Source organism: Lagopus leucura, unplaced genomic scaffold, assembly GCF_019238085.1.
Source record: "Lagopus leucura isolate 7727_CA_CO unplaced genomic scaffold, USGS_WTPT01 Super-Scaffold_73, whole genome shotgun sequence".
NCBI classification, from domain to species: domain Eukaryota; kingdom Metazoa; phylum Chordata; class Aves; order Galliformes; family Phasianidae; genus Lagopus; species Lagopus leucura.
Genome location: NW_024962252.1, coordinates 36,465,437 through 36,483,832, shown reverse-complemented (window position 1 = coordinate 36,483,832; position 18,396 = coordinate 36,465,437).

Sequence of the window (18,396 nt, the reverse complement as noted above, 5' to 3'; positions counted from 1 at the left end):
GCTTGGGTCTAAACTATGCTTCCTTCTGTACTTCCCAAAGCACCAAAGCTGGGATTGGAGCTCCCCCTGTCCCTGGAAGCACCAGCAGATACAGTGTGGGGAGTTCCTCGGCTGAGTTTGTATGCAAACACCATGCAACTCCCCACTGATGGTGGCAGTCCAAATCCCTGGCTAATTAAGATCTATAAGTGAGGCTGCCATATGTAATTTAAAAAATAGATAAACTATAGTATAACTACGCATGCATATAGACTGAATATAGCACTTGCCAAGAGAAAAAAAAAAAAAAAGGAGATAATTACAGTGAATTTGGATAGCAACTGATTTTATTTTTTTTCCATTGAATTAAGGAAAACGAGTATGCAAACATATATGAAGGCGTGTATTTTTACTGCTTTTACAGCTAAGGCTAAAAATCTATCCTTCTGGCCTTGGATATACCAGTAAGAGGCTGTTCATGAGGCTGCCATTGCTGGCAGGCCATAAGATCTTCACATGATGGCAGCCTCAGCCCTCTGCCTGTGGCCTGCTGCAGGGAAGGGTTTCTTCACCCTGCTGCAGCCATGAGAGGTTCCAGAGCACACTCTGGTGATCAAACCTCTTGCTAGGAATGGTTTCTTGCCCGTCACCCTGCTCAGGTGCAACACCCATCGTTATTATCCCCATCCCTTTGGGTACTGCAGCGTTATATCCTCTGGAAAAAATCTGGAGGATTTTGTTTTTTAATCACTACACAGACACAATTACTGCCCAGCCGTGCTGTTTTAGGTAAGTTATTTGTGAAAGGTGCTTGAAAGACAAGATGTTGAGATCTTTGCTTCCATTATCTTTTCCCTGAGCCAGTCATTGAATTTATTGTTCCTCATGGCATTTGTTAACATAGATCCCATTCACTTGTCAAGAACATAGCACTTCTCACCTCACAGTCCCATGCTATACAACAGCCAAAAGTTAGAGCTGAGGTGCTGCTTACTCAAACTCTGGAAATTTCCCAGATTATGGGAAATCCCCACATAAAAAATGCTGCCTAGGAAAGGTGCCCTTTTGGGACAAGTACTCTTTTAGGAAAGGTATTTAAGACACTTTGTTTTCCATGGTGGTAGAAGATTTAATGAGCATGGTGGCGATGGGCTGATGGCTGAACTAAATGATCTTAATGGTCTTCTCCAGCCTTAATGGTTCTAAGGCTTTTTCCTGGATTTTCCCTGCAGAAGCAGCAACGTGTGGGCCATGGGGTGCTGCAGGTGTGTGGTGGGAGCTCTTGTAAGGAGGGGGCTGTGTTTTCTTCTTGAACCTTATTTCCCTTCGTTCAGTTGAGTTGGCTCTGTCTGGGCATTACTGCAGCTCTCACAATAAGAAGCTGACGTTTCGGTGTATTGCCTCACAAACAACAATTCTGGCGCAGAAGCAGTGAAGAGTTTCTAATTCAGCCTTTCAGTGCCTTATCCTTGTCAGGCATGGCTAACGTAATTAGCAATGGAAAGTCATGCAAAAAATAATCCCGACTCTTCCTTGATCTTCACACAGAGCGCAATGCAGCAATTGCCATCACCTTGGTGTTTCAGGAGCAAGATGCTCTGACCAATATCTTCTGGGCTCAGTGCTGAGCAAAGGACCTGTGCTGTGCTGTGCAATGTGCATCCATTCTGGTGGGCGCAGATTTGGAAACCTCGGCATGTGGGTAGCATTAGCAAAGCAGCAGAGAGATACATGAGCTTCTTGCTCTGCTCCTGGAGCTGCATCAGGATTTGAATACCACTGCTAGCACTGGGCCAGCAGACATGGTCCATGGGAAGTCCATGCTGTATAAACAGGTGGAAAGTGACCATTTGAGTCAGGCCCCAGCCTAGAGGTGTGAAGGGAACTCTTTTCCTTAGCTGCAGCAAGGTGTGCTGATGCTCCAGGTCTGGCCATGCTTATTGCACTTTATTTCACTTGCATGCTTCAGATGTGGGCAATTTTGTCCAAGTACTCTGCTTTTTGGGTGCTGTCAGTCTTGGGGTTTGCCTAAAACAAGTGCGGAAGGGGGGGAAGACATTATTTCTGCAGCTCTGAAGGGTTATTTCTTCTATCACTGAGGATGCCACGTTACTGTATTGCCTTTCTGAGCTCTTTAACACAGCAATAAAAGAGCTGTTAAGATGTTTTTAAATCAATAAGTGTAATAAAGAACCAAACAAATTACAAAACCTGCCCTCTGGTGGCAGCTCCAGCATCCCAGGCCATGCCCTGTTGGTCTTGTGCCCGCATGCCTGATGGGATGCACATGCATGAGGGACTTTTAATTTCCTTTCTCTCTTAACCTGAATGATTTTGTAGAAATCTGCAAGTAATTGTTTAAGCAATCAAATCATATAAATTACAGGGTGATGCTCGAAGTGAAACGGCGTTCTGTGGGAGTATATCAGTGTTGGTGGTGCTTTCACTGCCAGGGACGGAGGTTTGGTGTGATCCTGGAGGCATGGCACCTAGCAGCTCCTGTCTGACCTGGTGTGAGCTGGTAAGAGCTGCCCTTGCCTCATGCTGGGTGCCCTAAAAGCTTCATCCACCTCCAGGCTCTGCCCAACAACGAACAGAGCATGAAGGGGAATGTAGGACACAGCAAAGAAGGGAGACAGAGTTTGTGTTTTTGATGTTGTGTTGTTGTGTTTGTGACATGTGCCAGCAATGGGTGTGATGAGCTGCAGCCACACTGAGCTGCTGAGGAAATGGGAAGCAACGGGGAGGGCAAAGAGTCTCACTCGGTGTTTTAAACAGATATGCTGTTGGAAAGGTCTTGTCTTGATTATTTGTTTTTAATCACTTTTTTCCCCATTTATCCTGTGACGGAATGTACAACTGAGATCCGTATATGTTTCCAGCTTCATTCCACTTTACTCTTGTAGTGGAATCTGTAAGTGCTGTCCCATTGGCCCTGATTTAAGAACAGAGCAGACAACAACAACAACAACAACAACAACAACAACAACAACAAAGGAGGGAGAAAAGAGACTCGGAATGAAGACTGAGCTGTGCCATTTTACCCAGCACCTTTGCAAACACTGTGGGTTTCTGACACCAGTAGAGGAAAGTAGAAAACAATTGATTCCATTCTCTGCTGATAATACATTTTTTCCAATCTACACTATCTGCTGAATTTATAGAAATGTAAGCAAAAGAAAGAAAAAGGCAGCCTTGTTTCCCTAAGATCTACTGAACTTCTGTTGCTTGTGTTGTGTTTTGTTTTTTTCACTTTAGGGGCACAAAGCTTTTCTCCGGCTATGGGCAGAGCACCAGCTGTCCTGCAGGTACGTGTTCTTACTAATGGCTGATGCTGGTGGGAGGGTACAGGGGCTGGGTGCCTGTCTCTTCCTCTTCTTCCTCAGCTTCACCCCTGTCCATGCTGACAGGGCACCAGCAGCCCCCCTAAACCATCTCTGCTGTGAAAGTAGGAGACCTCTCCCAGCTGCAGCCCTTCCTGACTTTGGTGCCACTGGCTGCCCAGGGAGGTGGCAGAGTCACTGTCCCTGGAGGTGTAACATGGAGATGTGGCACTGAGTGACACAGCCAGTGGGCATGGTGGGGGTGGGTTAGGGTTGGACTAGGTGATCTTGGTGGTCTTTTCCAACCTTAATGATTCTATGATTCTAAAGCCAGCAAAGCCAGGCTGGTGCACCACTGGAGAGCATGGACCACAGCCACGAGACCTCTGATGAAGCCTTCACATTAATGAGAATGAAGGGAGGTGAGAAGCACATTCTGCAACAAACGCCGTGTTAACGATGTACGCGAGCGTGTGAAGTGGGCAGTGGGGAGATGTGCAAACAACTGCGACAAACCCCTTCGCTGGTGTAATCTGATCAAGAGCAGGCAATGGAGCGTGACAGGGTTGTTATGACCATTATTTTTTTGAAGTATTACGGGCTTTCTTTTTCTGTTTTTAGGTGAGAGCTCCTAGAGATGTGCTGAATAAGGACGGACTCGGCTCCTTCTCGCAGGTGAGCAGCTGGAAAGGCAGTGACAGGCTGTACCCACGCACTCACGGCACCGCTGGCACAAAGGTCCGGAGTGCTGCTCCCGGCTCCCATTTAAATAATTGGAAAAATAATGCTCCAAAATAACAGAGCGAGTGGTCCTCCCCATTGTGAGCTCAATATTGGGCCACGCTACTGCATGATCGGGACAAAGAGACTATGATACAGGCTGGTTTCTATGGCAACAGAGGAGGGGTAGCTAAAACAGAAATGTTGCAAACACGGGCGCTGCTCACCGCACCGCTGCGCAGGGTACAGCTGCCTGCAAAGCGTCCGGATGCCTCCACCTTTCGGCTCGCGGAGTTCTGACATGCACAGACATGGCAATGTGTTCTCCGTTTAGCTGCAAAGAGAAAGGGAACACCACACACGGCCCCCCGTTTTCTGTGTGTAAAATCTGTGCGTTCTTTAAAAGGCAGTGGTTGGCTGGTTTTCCGGACATGATGTGGTTGAAGCTGTCATCGTAATGGAAATTCATTGCTGTAGCTATGGTAAATCGAGTTTTCTGCCTGTGCTGAATGCATTAGTCTAATGAGATGTTTGCAGCTGGAGAGCGGAGCTGCTGGAGGCTCGCATGGTGCTAGGAGGCAGGAGAAGATGGCTTGTGCTGGGCTCTGTGTGCATGTGCTGAAAGTCCTGTGCCCAGCGGCTCCAGACGCCCGGGCACTCTAAAGGCACTGCCCAGGCTTCTAACAGAGGCGATAGGTAAGGGGAAAGCATGCTTTTTCTTCTTATTTTTTTCTCTGCCTGATTCTTGCTGTTGAGCCCGGTTTGAGCAGTTTCCGTTCTGCTTGCACGCGCATTAACTTCGCAGCTCCTCAGTGGAGCCTGTGGGAGGTGTCAGGTGCCGACGTCCTGGTGCCCGTCCCATCTTCAGAGCAGATGCAGAGACTAATTGTCCCCTGTTCCTGAAACTAAAGGAAGCGATTCTGTTGGTGTGCCAGCTTGTCCCCAAATACCAAGGAGCGCATCTCAGCAGTGCTGTTTGTGCTCATCTTCCAGGTGCTTCCAGGACAAACTGGGGAAGGACCCTGCGCCAGGAGGAGATGCACACACGACCTGTCAGTCCTGTCAGCTGCTGTCCGGCCCACAGCCCGTGCTTCGTCTGCCACTGGTGAAGGCCAGCACAGGTCCGTGAGTAACCCCGCAGTGGGCTGATGGCAGTGGTCTGTCAGATGGGACTGGTTGGGTGCATACAGGGCTTGTTTGGGTATGGGCAGGGCACCCAGCAAGCTATGAGGGAAAGTTTAAATTCTCTGCATGAGGGGGAGGCTTCTGTTTAGTGCTGATTTTCTTTTAAGAGGCTTCTGGAGGTGTTTTGCTCAAGGATAGACCAAGGGCTTTTAGAATTAGGCACAGTGAGGGGCTAAATAGTCAGAAACTGTAGGAATGGTGTCATTTGTGGGTGTGGGGATGCAGACTAAAAAGTGTCTTTGTGCCACTTTGCACTCTGTGCAAGCAGTTCTTGCAGCACCCTGTCCTTGCGCGCTACCAATCACATCTAGCTGCATGCAGCCAGGATTGGGGTTGGTCAGCACGGTCCCTGTGTGGTGCTGGGGGACAGGCTGGGAGATGGAAACGTGTGTCATGGGGCCAGGTGCTGGTCAAGGGCTCCGGCCCTGCAGGCTGCAGTGACTACTCACTTCGAGCTGCCACAGCAATTTTCCCAAAGAGGCAGAATCCCTCTGCTCCATCTTAAAAGTTACTTGGTTGGTGCATATGCTGCTCAGGTCAGAGAGGTGTCAGGGGAATGAGCTTGCTGGCATGGGATTGTGGAAGTGTGGCAAGACAAAGAGCTATCAGTCATACCTGAAGTTGATATGCTGCACCAGGTGAGAAATACTGCAGCATTGATAAATGCTTTGTTGATATCACATGTAATTGAGACAGTGATCAATTCATTTAGATATGCTTAACTTGAACACTTTCAAACTTTTTGTGGAAAAGAGCAGGCAGGAAGAGGCAGCTTTCTTCCTAGGGCAAGGACTGCCATGCCCTGAGGTTCCTCACCTGCCTGTGGTACCTCACAAGAAGAAAAGTGCAGCAGGACTTTTCCCCAGTCCTTTCCTTAGGGTTGTGTTACCACAAAAAGTATCTTTTGAAATACTATTTTAACAGTGAAACCACTACAGAGCACCTCATCACAGTACACAATTGACAGTCCAAGCTTCAGCAGGCTGAGGTGTGACTTTACACTGGTCTCTCTCAAACATGTATCTTCCTTCTTCCAGATTTAATGGAGAAGCCCTGACACCAGGGGGGTTTAGATCACTTTCACAAAGTATGTTTTAGGGTGCAACAGTGTTCTTTGAAGAGAAAAACACAATGGTGAGGAGAAGTACCCCAGTTCCCTGAAATCCTGCCCTACTTCTCTTCCTACAGCTTAAAAATGGTGCAAAGGAGGAGTCAGCTGAATTTACAAAGAGCGCTCCCAGCTGAGCTCTCCCTCTGACCATTAGGGTGGCAAAGCACTTCACAGGTGGTGGTCACCACAGGCCTGCCAGCAGAGTGAATGAGCAGTTATTGGTTTATTCCTGAAGATAAAGATACTCCAGCCTCCTCTGAAAAAGAACAATGAATGGCGTGCATTAGTTGTGTAGTAGCAAGTTGCAACACGAGGAATTGTTTTTTTTGTGAACGAGAAGAAAATTTTCTCCTTGTTGCACTGTGTCATAAGAATGCTTATTGGAAACTGTGTGTGTGTTAGGGGGCTATATACTGCTCTGTGAAACAGAATCATGATGACTGGGTGCACTGAAGGCAGTGTCTATTGATTCATGAAACGAAAATAACCTACAATCTAGGAAGCATCTTTTCACCAAGTTTTCTTATTGATGGGAATGAAAAAACTGACAAAAAAAAAAAAGTAATATGCAGGGAAGCTAGGGTTAAATTCTACTAATTAAAGATGCAAAGTTCTGATATTTCACTTCTGCAATAAAACCTTACAAAGATGATGAAACTGTAAGTCGTTCATTAAGATTGACTGCTCCCTTTAGGAACTAGTGTAAATTTGGCCAGAATAAAGAATTGCCCAGAGACAGTCTGGATGTGTAATTATGCTATGCTGAAGGATGAATAATTCCTCTTGAACTGAGCAGTTTGCTGCTGCCCTGCAGTTTATCCTGACCCCATCTTCAGAGGTGATTCCCATCCTACAGGAAAAACGCTGCTATAAATGCCAGCCCTTTGCTCTCTGACTGTTCAGTTTGCTGTGCTCGTTTGGGGCACAAGATGTCAAGGACAGGATTTGCTTTCCATCCCTCTTTCATCCTCATCTCCACCTCACCCTCACATTTCCCACTACGTTTCCCTCTGTCACAGCTCCACAGGGCAAGGAGATAGTCCCTGATTTCCTGCTCCCCTCACCTAATGTGTGTGTGATGGATAGGCAATTCTATAAATTGGAATGTCCTGGCAAAGCAGATCCCCAGAGGTAAACACCTCCCCGAGACCCCTCCGAAGAAGCAGGCCAGCTGGAGGTAGCTGGCTGTGGATACCACGCTGATGTGTGTTGGCCCACCCTAGATAGCTGGAAAGTCACATCCACATGACACAGAAGTCCTTGATGGTATTAAAGCCCTTAGCAGCATTGGCTCAAATTCTAGACCAAGACCTCATCTTGCACCAGATTTATTGAGACTTGTGATCATTGCTATCCCGAGAGCCTCCAGCTAGTGTTGAGGCAGTCTATAAGCGCTGGAGGGAATGTGCCACTCGAATACTTTACGTAAAGCCCGGCAATCTAGAAATGAATCCAGATTTATCTAAAAAACAAACTGTGCTAGACAGTGATCTCTAGGTGGCCTGACCCTCTGACATCAACCATGAGCCTCAGTAGCTGCTCTGGCCTGCCCCTGGTGCCATGTTACCAATGTTCTCACCACTGTGCCCTCAGGCTTGTACAGACACAGCAGCCTGGAGCCGACAACAGGGACAGTGAAGGACTTTAAGCTTGCAGGGATTTCTAGGGAAAAGACCCACAGCTTTCACTAGGAATGCAGCCCAGCAGGGAACAGCGATCCTCAGGGGGTGGCTGCTGTGCAGATACGCAGTAAAGACAAAGTGAAAATAAATTGGGGAGAAGATGTTGCGAAAAAAACTGTTAGTGACCATTATTTATGTACATGCAGGAACTCAGTACCGTTCCCCATTACCTTAGAAAAATGTTTATAGTGTTTATCTCCTGATTTCATCCGGCAGCATCCATTTCTGCATAAACGATGAATGAGAGATTTGCCTAGTAACTGTCTCTTATGGCTCAGTAAATACTTGAATTTATTTGCATATCAAGCCAGCCGTGCTTATACTGCGCTCACTAAATGCAGCACCACAAAACACTACGCAGGGGAGGCTAGCTGGCCATTAACATGCTTAGGTTTTATGTGAATGACTCCCTTCAACATTAATGGAAGTTATCTAAACAAATTGCCTTCCTGTGAGGGAATAGACCATAACGTATCTAAATACTTATTATTCACTCTAGTTCAGTCATTCAAAGGGGTACCCAGCAAAGCAATGTAAAGCACCATTCTGGTACTGGTGCTCAGTTTTCCCTGCAGTGTGAGGAGGGAGGTCACAGCATCCAACAGGCCACAGGGGAGTCTCACCCCATCCCACAGCCCTCCTCAACTGCTGACATACAGCTGGTGCAGCCAGCCTGCTTTGGGGTGAGAGTTATGTTGTTACCCATCTGTCACCGCAACCTCAGTGGCTATGCCAAGCAGATAGTTGCTTTATTTATTTGCAAAATCCAGGCTCCAGAGCCTCTGTGTTTATGGCTTCCTACCAACATGAAGGTGAAGCCTGGTGGCTTTGACTGAGTTTCACAGTGAGTATCGGAGGGAGTCCACAATACTAAAAGCAAAAGTCCACAAACCCCAGTGAGGTGAAGTCATACCATGCCTCGAAGTCATGTTTTTTACATGAATTTGACCTTTCTGCTTCTCCTGCTACCCAGGGTGAGCAACTTTCATTCCATAGCAGCCAGTGGGGCAGAGTGGGTCCAGCCATATGTAGCCATCTACATGCATGGGTTGCCCTCTCTTTCTGAGGGATCCTCACCACACTCGTTCCCTTGCTCCATGCAGCGACTGGAAAGCAAACTCTGAGGACAAGCCTTGAAATTCAGAGATATTTTCATTAACAGATGATGAATTCATGCTATCACAGGTGTTTCAGAACTTATATTAAATCTACCTGCTATGGTTGCCACAGGTGATTTTTAATTAAATGAGGTTATTAAACAGGGAGACAATATTGCAAAAAAATATTATTGATCTCATGTCCTCAGCCATTATTTGTACACCATCACTGTGTCAGGCTGTTGACAAAGGAGACTGATGCTGAGCCAGCAAAGAAATGAGGTTGCTTGTCATTGTTGGAAAGAAAGGTCTGCTCAGGTGAGGCCCATCAGCTTGGTACTGTATCTCTGACCTGCTGAGAGCTCCTAGGGTAATATGGTGTCACAGGAAGCTGACACAGGTATTTCAGTCAGTGCCCTGGTAGCAGGAGAGGCTGCTGAACTGTCGTGGTTCATAAATGTGAATTATTCCCTTATCTTCTTCCTGTACCTGCCAGCCTGGGGGAGAAGCAGGGCCCTCGGGCTGAGAGCAGCTTGCTGGCTCCTACCCAGAGGGCAAAAGTAACATTTTGCTGCTGCTTAGCCCCAAAGTTCAGATAACTGATGAGGTTTTGTTTTTCATTTGGTTTTTTTTTTTTTTTTTCCCCCCTCTCTTCCTGAATCCCTACCAGCACTGGCCCCCTATTTTAAACAAATGTGAGCTGGGGCAGAGCATAGCTATCCTGTGCTTTGATGCAACTACCGCTCAAGCCAGCCCTAGGCTGCTGTGTGGGGACCTTGGTGTCATCTGTGTTCCCAACACCTCCACAGGAAAGGGAAGAACGCTCCTGTGCCTCCAGGGAGAAAAAAGAAAGATTGTCTGGGTACAAGGTCTGGAAAATGGCAAGAAGGAGCATTCCCTGCTGAAAAAATGGGGAAAAGCAGGATAAACCAAAGCTTCTTGTTGAGTCATTACAGTGAATTTGGAAGTGAGGCTGTTCTTCTAAACTCATTCCTATGCAATCTTGCACAGTCCCATGTGACAGGAATCTCCTACAGCCACCAGACATGTCTCCATCCAGGATGAGCCACGTAAGGCTGTGCACCACTCTTTTCTAATAGATTTTAGCAACAGAGGAATTAATGACAACAGAATGTATAAATAAAACCAGCTTCTGAAAAGGTCACATTTGCCTGCACTCATAGCTGATGAGCTTCTTATGCTAATTTCAGGGCAGTGAAAAACTTGATACTGCGTCCCACTGCCTTCTGTTTGCTAGAAAGCAGCACAGGCTGACAGTCAGCACAAGAGCATTAAAGCATCAGGGCAGAAATGACACACTAGGAAAGCCTGAGAGTGCTCAGGAGGGAGTGCAAACTGGGAAGAAAGAGAAAGGAAAACTACATAAAGTCTGAGATCCCTCCAGGTGTTTACAGGACTCCATTCATCATCATGTGCTGCTTAAGGCACCCTGCCTCAGCCCCTTGCAGGCTCTATGCAAGTGTGGCAATCTTCTCGATGAAGAGTGTTAAAGTCATCATGTGCAAGATATAAATGAGCTAAGAAATCTTGAGGACAAAAATAGGATAAACTTTGAGTGCAGGAAATAACTTCAGCTGAAGAGTGTGGGACACAGTGATGACACTGGTGGTGTCCCAACTAAATCACAGTGCTGGAGAGAAAATCTGACATTAAGATGCAGAGGTAGGCATTCACAGTGGGGGACTTTGCTCCCCTTGCTACAGCTGCCTTAAGCACACCTAATCCTTTGGCATTTACCCTGGATTTCCAAAAGATATACAAGGAGAATTTCAACCTACCATTTCAGACAGCTTTCATTAAGAGATACATACCAATTGTCCCAAATGCTTATAATAAATACATCCCTGAGTGACATGGTGTGACACCACAAAATGATAGAAAACAGCAATGATAGCAAGGTAGCAGAGTCCCAGGCTGTAGCAAGTGAGGATAAACCCAAGTGCAGCAGCTGCAGATGTAAAAACAAAGGAAAAAAAAAAAAGCTGCTCACCTTCAGAAGGTCCCACATAGGTAGAGATCTCAAGCAAGATACCCTCACCTCTACTGCCAGCCCTTAAAGAAGGTCTGGGAGGGGGTTGATCCTGGCTCCACCCTTTCTGGTCATTCAGGTGCACTGCATGCACCTGAGTTCCCCTGGAATTTGCCTTCCCCCAGGTGTTCAATCAAGCCGTGACTTAGCACTTCTGCGACACATGGTCACACAAAACAAAACTGATGTCCCCTTCACCTATGTATGTGTGTGCAGAGTGAATTAGGACCTGCAGATACTTTATCTGTTTCATAACCACTTGCACTTTTTCACTGGCAGAAGCTATCAAAAGCTGGAACACTTTATTGAACAATTCTGAAATAATTCTGCAGGGCAGAAAGTTGACCTGGACCTCTTATGTAGGGTTTATGAAAGTGTTTGAGCTAGAGAGTTTTAGGACTGAGTAACAGAGTGCAACCCCTCCTCACTAGGCTCATGTAGACACCTTGGCTGCTTCTCTAGGAGAACATGAAGGAGAGCATGCTGCAACTGGCAGGAGATAGAGATCTCTTCCTTTCCACAGAAAACCAGGTGCTACCAGTCGCTTCTCCACTGATGCACATACTGGGACAGTCCTCAAGCACTGAGAGATTCCTCCCAGCACCCATTGCCACTGAGTTTGGAAACCTCAGTCCTAAGTCAGAACGTGACATGAGTGGTTGATTTGCCAGCATCAGGGATGCTGCATGCCTGAATCTGACTGTACAGACACTTCTTCCTCAGCAGCTTCAGGCACTTCTGTGGAGCTGTGAGCTGTTGTCTTCACTGCTTACACTGCTGTCCCAATAAGTGAGAAGAAATGTAGCCAGGAGTGGAAGACTTTGCCATCCTACGTTGGACCTTTGTTGGCAACTTTGTGAAACAGACATATTAAAAATTACAATAATGGTATCTCAAGAACCACTAAACAATGTGTCATGGAGAAAAAGCACTCTGTGCGGGTGTGAATGCTCCATATGCGCTCTTCTCCAGTCCCAAACTACTCTTGTGGAGGCTTAAAGTGGACAGCAACAGCGTATTTGCCTTCCGTTGCTCTCTGCAGCTAGTGTTGGCACTTACAAGGTCAAACTCACTGGAAGTTCATCCTATAATATCTTTCATCTCTTGTGTGCTAAGCAGGCATCCCATCAGTCCAGTTTTGCAGTGTATTGCCCAAGGTATACACACAGTGACATGCAAGTCAGCTGCAGCATTTTTATTCTCAGTTTAAAGTGTTTAGGTGATGAATGGAGGATTGCTGCCAAATACAGTCTGCAAATTATATGGAAAATAGGATATGGTGGCTTATTGTAGGGGGGAAGTGTGCCAAAACAGTTCTGAAAGGTGAGAGTAGTGTGTTTGTTTCAAAATGATTTATAGGTATCATTCACTGTGGCAAATGCAACTCTGTGCTGTAGTGACAATCTGCAGCCAGTAGGCCTTACTGTCCAGCCCCACTGACCTGCCCACCACATTCCCACGATTTGAGCTCTGGGATGCTTTGCAGCTTCCCAGCATATTTCTGCTCCAGATGTGTTGGAAGGCTCTGGTTTCCCTTCTGAACCCATCTGAGTTTTAGGCAAGGATTTGGGCCGCATCAGAGTTTTTCCTCTCACAAGAGAAGTGGTGGCAGCGGGGACTGTTTGGTCTCTAGCAGTGATGCACATTGTTTTTTTGGTTGTTGTTTCTGAACATAATGATTAAATAAGTATCCTTTTATTTATGTCATCGATTCCAATGTTAAAATGTGGTTTGAATAAAAACATGTCTCCTGTGTATGGAAATGAAAGCTTGGAGCATCTTCAGAAGCTGTGGTTCCTGAAGTCCCTGAAGGCAGAAACCTAAGAACTACTCCAGTTAATGCCAGAAAGGCATGGATCTTTTATAAGTATTATTGCTCAAAATGTAATATAAAAGTGCAGAAGGTCCCTGAGGAGTAAGGATAACTTTATGTGAGAAATGAGTGAAATTCCTGCCCTGCATCTAAGAAAAGATATTTCCCTATTGACTTTTGTAATATCACTTCCTCAGATTTAGGGGATCAATTTTATTTCCTGGGGCATCCATCAGCTCCTCTGAGACACAAGCACATTTCTCACAGCTCAGTCCTCCACTCTGTGCCACAGCTGTGCCCATCCCATCTTAGTCCAGTGGCCAGTGGTTCCTGGTGGCTTGTGGTGGCGCTTGCTGGCTGGCTCTTGCTACTGTCACTTGCCTATTGGGCTGATGTCAGGGAGCATGGACATTTAGTGAGTTTTGCTGCAATGCAGCATAATTAGTGTAAACTAAATGTGCTGCTGTGTGCATGGGTGGGTGTAATTAGTGTGAAACAGAGGAAGGAGAGGATTGCTTCTATAGTGTTCAGGCTTCCTGTAAAGCAGATTTTAACGGGCAGCGGTTTCCCACTTCTTTTTGCAGTATGGATATATTAGCCCTGCAGACATGTTCAGACAAGGAGGGAAGCATGGAAGTTCCAGTCTCAGCAACGCAGGGAATGATGAGGGTGTACCCAGGGTTGGGGCTACCTCTGTGCTGAAAATGAATTTGTTTGCTAGAGTAATTGAAGAGGACAGTATGTAAGCAATAAAGAAATACGTAGAGTAGCCTGGGAGGCAATAATGCCAGAAGAGAACCGCCAGGCCACACCAAGCACACCATCAAAGCAATTTTCTCTTTTCCACTATAAAATTTGCTTGCATTTCTTACTACACTGCTGGAGGTCTGCTGGAGTTGGGGAAAGAGGGAGTTTTCCAACTTGACTGAAGCCTTTGTGCCTATGACTCTTTTCCTGCTAATTCCAGATTATTTCAGGGATCAGTTCCTGCCTTGCTGGTTGACAGCCAGGCGAGTTCCAGGCGAGAACTGCTGGCATTTGTTTCCAAACTCTTCTGCGATTAATTAAACATTCATAAGCCGTGTTCCTGCAGTTCAGGACTAGGCTGAAAGCACTCTCATAGAAAGACCTGCTGCTGATCTCAGATGCTAGTGAGAGGAAGGGAATACCTGTGCCTTGAGCAAGGGTGAAGCTGACAGGGGAGGGCAATACCAGGGTTACATTCACCTCTGTATGGGATACACGTCTTCCAGGCAGCTGTGACAGCAGACCATGAGAAGCCAGGACTTTGCATTTGTTACATTTGCCTTCAAAGACCAATTCATCACAAGAGCTCCCCTGTGAGGCCACCTGTTACTGCTTTCCAGCAAGGAAACTTCTCTGACAATGTTTTGTTGTACCATGTGCTTTCCTGTAAAATGGTTTCTTAAAAAAGAATAATTTTTGTACATTGCCTTTTACAAAAACTCCGAACCATCTCATTGCAGTGTTCACCAGGCAAACTGGGAGAAGCATCCTGAACCCTCACACATCTGTGTGTTTGTATCACACTGGCGAGACTTTCTCTCTGCTGTCTATTTCTGCTTATTCTTGTCCATCACCTCTACAAAAATTTGTACAAAATCCCTCCTTATCACATCCTGTGGCACATGCACTCAAGAGGGATTCTGTATGGTGAGAAGGCAAATGAGGTGTGTGGGGCATTGCCTCTTCTCCCTGACCATCTCCCTCCATCTCAATGCACTGACCTTCTCTAAGTCCTTCTTCCAGCTCAACATGAATATCAAACTCCTTTTCCTGTGGGAAAGGCAACGTACAGCTGGTTCAATAAAACACTGGAAGCATTTCATGGAAATTATCTAGGTATCTGGATCCTTCTTGGAAATGAGCTTTGTGAGGCTTATCCATTCGCTGCAGAAACTGCTTGAGGATGTCCCATAAATGCAGAACCTGCAGAAAATTGGGGGAAAAAAAAAATGGCAAGCAGCTATAAAAGAAGAGGCCAGAGTACTGCCAGATGAGCAAGAGGGAAAAAATATGAGTACCAGCCAATTACAGACTCAGTTGGAGAACTGAAATGGCAATAAATATAAATGTTGCTCATTTCACATTCATTTGTTCCAAATCTTTGCCCCTGAACATTTAACAAAGAGCAGAAGGGGTCTACTGTGGCTTATCGGTGATGAAAGCTTCTGGCTTCTGTGTGAGACACAGAAGATGAGAAAGAAAGTAACTGCTTTCAAAAGAGAAGTTGGTGCTTTCTTTGCTAGTCTGAAGGTTGTAGATAAATAAGATTGCTTTGTGTGCCTTCAGTTCAAGGAGGGTTAGCTTGTTAACCGTGCGAGTTCCCTGGTAACAGAGCTAATGGCAGGAGGGGACTTCTAGAAAGCAACTTGCACATCACAAGGGGAAAATGTATGATCAGAAACCAGAATGTCTGAACCAGCTCTGCTTGACCGAATATATGAAGCAGGAACTGCTAAAATACGAATCCCAATTTAAATTTAATTGCTTCTTGTTCAGAATCACTCATCCCTGGTTTTGTAGGTTGAGGTCCTATCAGGGCTACGGACACTCATGTATGTAATAAAAGATTTACTTCAGCATCACCTAATTGGTTAAAAACTTACTAGGCATCTTTGCATCTCCAGTATCCACAGTTTCAGCTGAGGAAACACAGGCTGGAGGATTCTGTTGTTGGAAATCATGCTTGGCAGTTTGCAAAGAAGGGAGAAATGTGCTCTATATCCTGTTAATCCCTGGGAAAGCTGCTTGGTCCTGGACTGAAGGCAGCCAGGTGCAGGGCAACAGGGATGCATGCAGAGAGCTCACAGATGGTATTTTCATTCAGTTGTAGGCAGGAAGGGTGGCAGCTCTCAATTTCACTTCTCTATGCCCTCAGAGATGCTGCATCCCATTGGCCTCCCGAGTGGAAGGAGGTGGTGGATAAGAGCTTTCCTCCTTAGGAAGCTTTGCAGCCTATCAGCGAGATGGGGAGCACAGGTAGGGAAGGCAAGAGACAAAGTGGAGGTAGACTGACAGGAAGGGTGGGCCAACATCACTCCTGAAACTGCAAGCCTGCAGGAGCAGCTACTTGTATCATAGTAACAAATAATCTTAAGATGCCCTGCCCTCCACCTCAGCTTTCCATCCTTCTCCTCTGAGCTTGCACAGGGAGCTTTGCACAGCTCCTGGCCTGCTTCACCAGCAGCCTACACATGGCCACCGTCAGGATATCTGTGGAGAAGAATTTAAAAGGCTGCTTTTACTGAAACAGAACGGCACTTCTGCACATCCAGAGGGTGGGGCAGGGTTATTTTGCTGAAAGCTTATCCTGCAAATCATAAAGAACTACTGTAAGAGGAGGTCTACAAAAGGAGCTCCTGCAGACTGCTGAGGTGGCAGACTGAGGGTCTGTTTTACCTTTTGCCTCTCTACACTACCAGAAGCGGTTTTGCTAGCTGCACCCTATCTCACAAGAGCCAGAAGGAGTGACTTTGCCTTTTTTTTTCCTGCCTGATCTGCACAAACCCACTTGGCACATGTGGCCTGCCCACCTAGCAGAGCAACCGTCAGCACTCTTGCGGCCACCTCACCTCCACTTTCCAGTCCTCCCTCCCATGCTCTCTGCTCATGCTCACTCGCTCTCTGTGAAGTCTCATTTCCTCAATCCTCTACCACAGGCTACTAGTCTGCAACAAAAATGTCAGGCCAAATGAAGAAAGGTGAGCTGAGGAGGTGAGGCCAGCCTTGGCTGCTCCTGGGGGTCCCATTCTTGCAAGGGTTTTCAGGGTTTTCTTCTGGCTCATTTAGCAAACCTGAGTGAGCAGGCAGCATGGCTCTACCTGCTGTCACCAGGGTGCTATACTTCAAAGGGTACCTCCTCAAGGACAGCACTGTCACTATCATGGAATTAACTTTAAAAAAAAAAAAGCAGCCTGTAAGATAACACTGGGAATCTTTTTTTTTTTTCTTCTTTTTCTTTCTTTTGCTCTTACTAACAAGGAAAGGAGCAGAAACCATCAACACTGTCTGGGTTTTGAAGAAGCCAGTGCCCTGCCCTACCCACTCCTATTCCTTTGCTGAGGCACCCAGAAAAGAAGAGGTGAGGGCAGGGTGCATCACCAGCTGCTGCTTGTGCTGTGACAGATGTTCTCCCACCCTAGCTGCCAGCCACGTGTAAGCAGCCAGCAAAGCACCTGTGACAGAGATGTTGCTGCCTTTCTGCTGTGCTTGGGCATGCTTGGGGATAATTTTAAATGCAGAGCTGAAAAGGTATTTTCTTGTTTGATGTGGATCTGTTGGCAAATTTTTTAGTAAAGTGATTGCCCTTGCAGTGTAACCTGCAGCATTTCCGGGAGTGATGTGTAGGTAAGAAGCTAGATGCAAAGAGAAATGCCATTTTCCAGAGATGTTAGGCAGCCAGACAGCAGCATGCCAGTCATGTCCAGGCTAGCTGGTGCAAAGCAGGCAAGAAGCATGAACGTGGAGCAATTAACAAAGGTCTTCTGCTCTCACTTGCGTGAATATTCTGGCATCTCATAAGACAGATAGCCAAAACTGGGGACCTGCAAAAGTGAGTCTCACATCTCTACCAGTTCCATATTTCTACCAAGCCTACAAAACATTTCACCCTTTCTTCTTGTGCCCTATCTGGTCTGCTTGAAATGAGTTAACAGGTTCAAATGAATATGAATGAGTTTGTGGTTACATCAACTCTTACCCTGCAGGAAAGTAGAACGCACACCTTGTCTTTGCCAAGTATGTCTCAGGCTCAAAATGACTGTGCTGAAGGAAATGTTTCCTATCTCGCCCTCTCCAGCACTGCCATTCTCCCTTTGCCTCTCTGACTGAGATGATGGCTCTGGGGCAAGGTAGACAGTGTGTAGGCAGTGATGGATGCTGGTGTATGCTGTTCTGGATGCTGCTGCCACTTTCAGTTCTATTGGAGAGAGTTAAATCTCTGCTGTGCTGCAGGGAGAAAATTATCTAACAGAAGATTACAGCTCATTAGAAAGCCATGTTTTTACAGCCTAGAACAAAAGCACATTCATTCATCTTTGTGTCTTCTTACAGTTTCTGCTGTAGCACTTCTACGTAGGGAGGAAGTACTCACAATTATTTCTTTTCAATGTCTAAAGATCAGTGTCCCCAAGAGTGGTTCCCAGCAGGAAAAAGTGTTCTTTTATTAACATAAGAAATAAGTGTTAACCTCATCCTAACATTGGGTCAAAAATAGACAAGTCAGACCCAAAACTATTAGAAATTAGTTTAGTTCCATATACTGATGTCCATAATGAAGTTCCCATGATCATCAGATTGGACCTGGCATGTGGACCCTAGAGCCACTGAGCCCATCATAAAGTACATCCACATCTGGTTAGCTGGTATCTTTGGAGGTCACACATCCAGACCATGTGGAGATACTTTTGGATA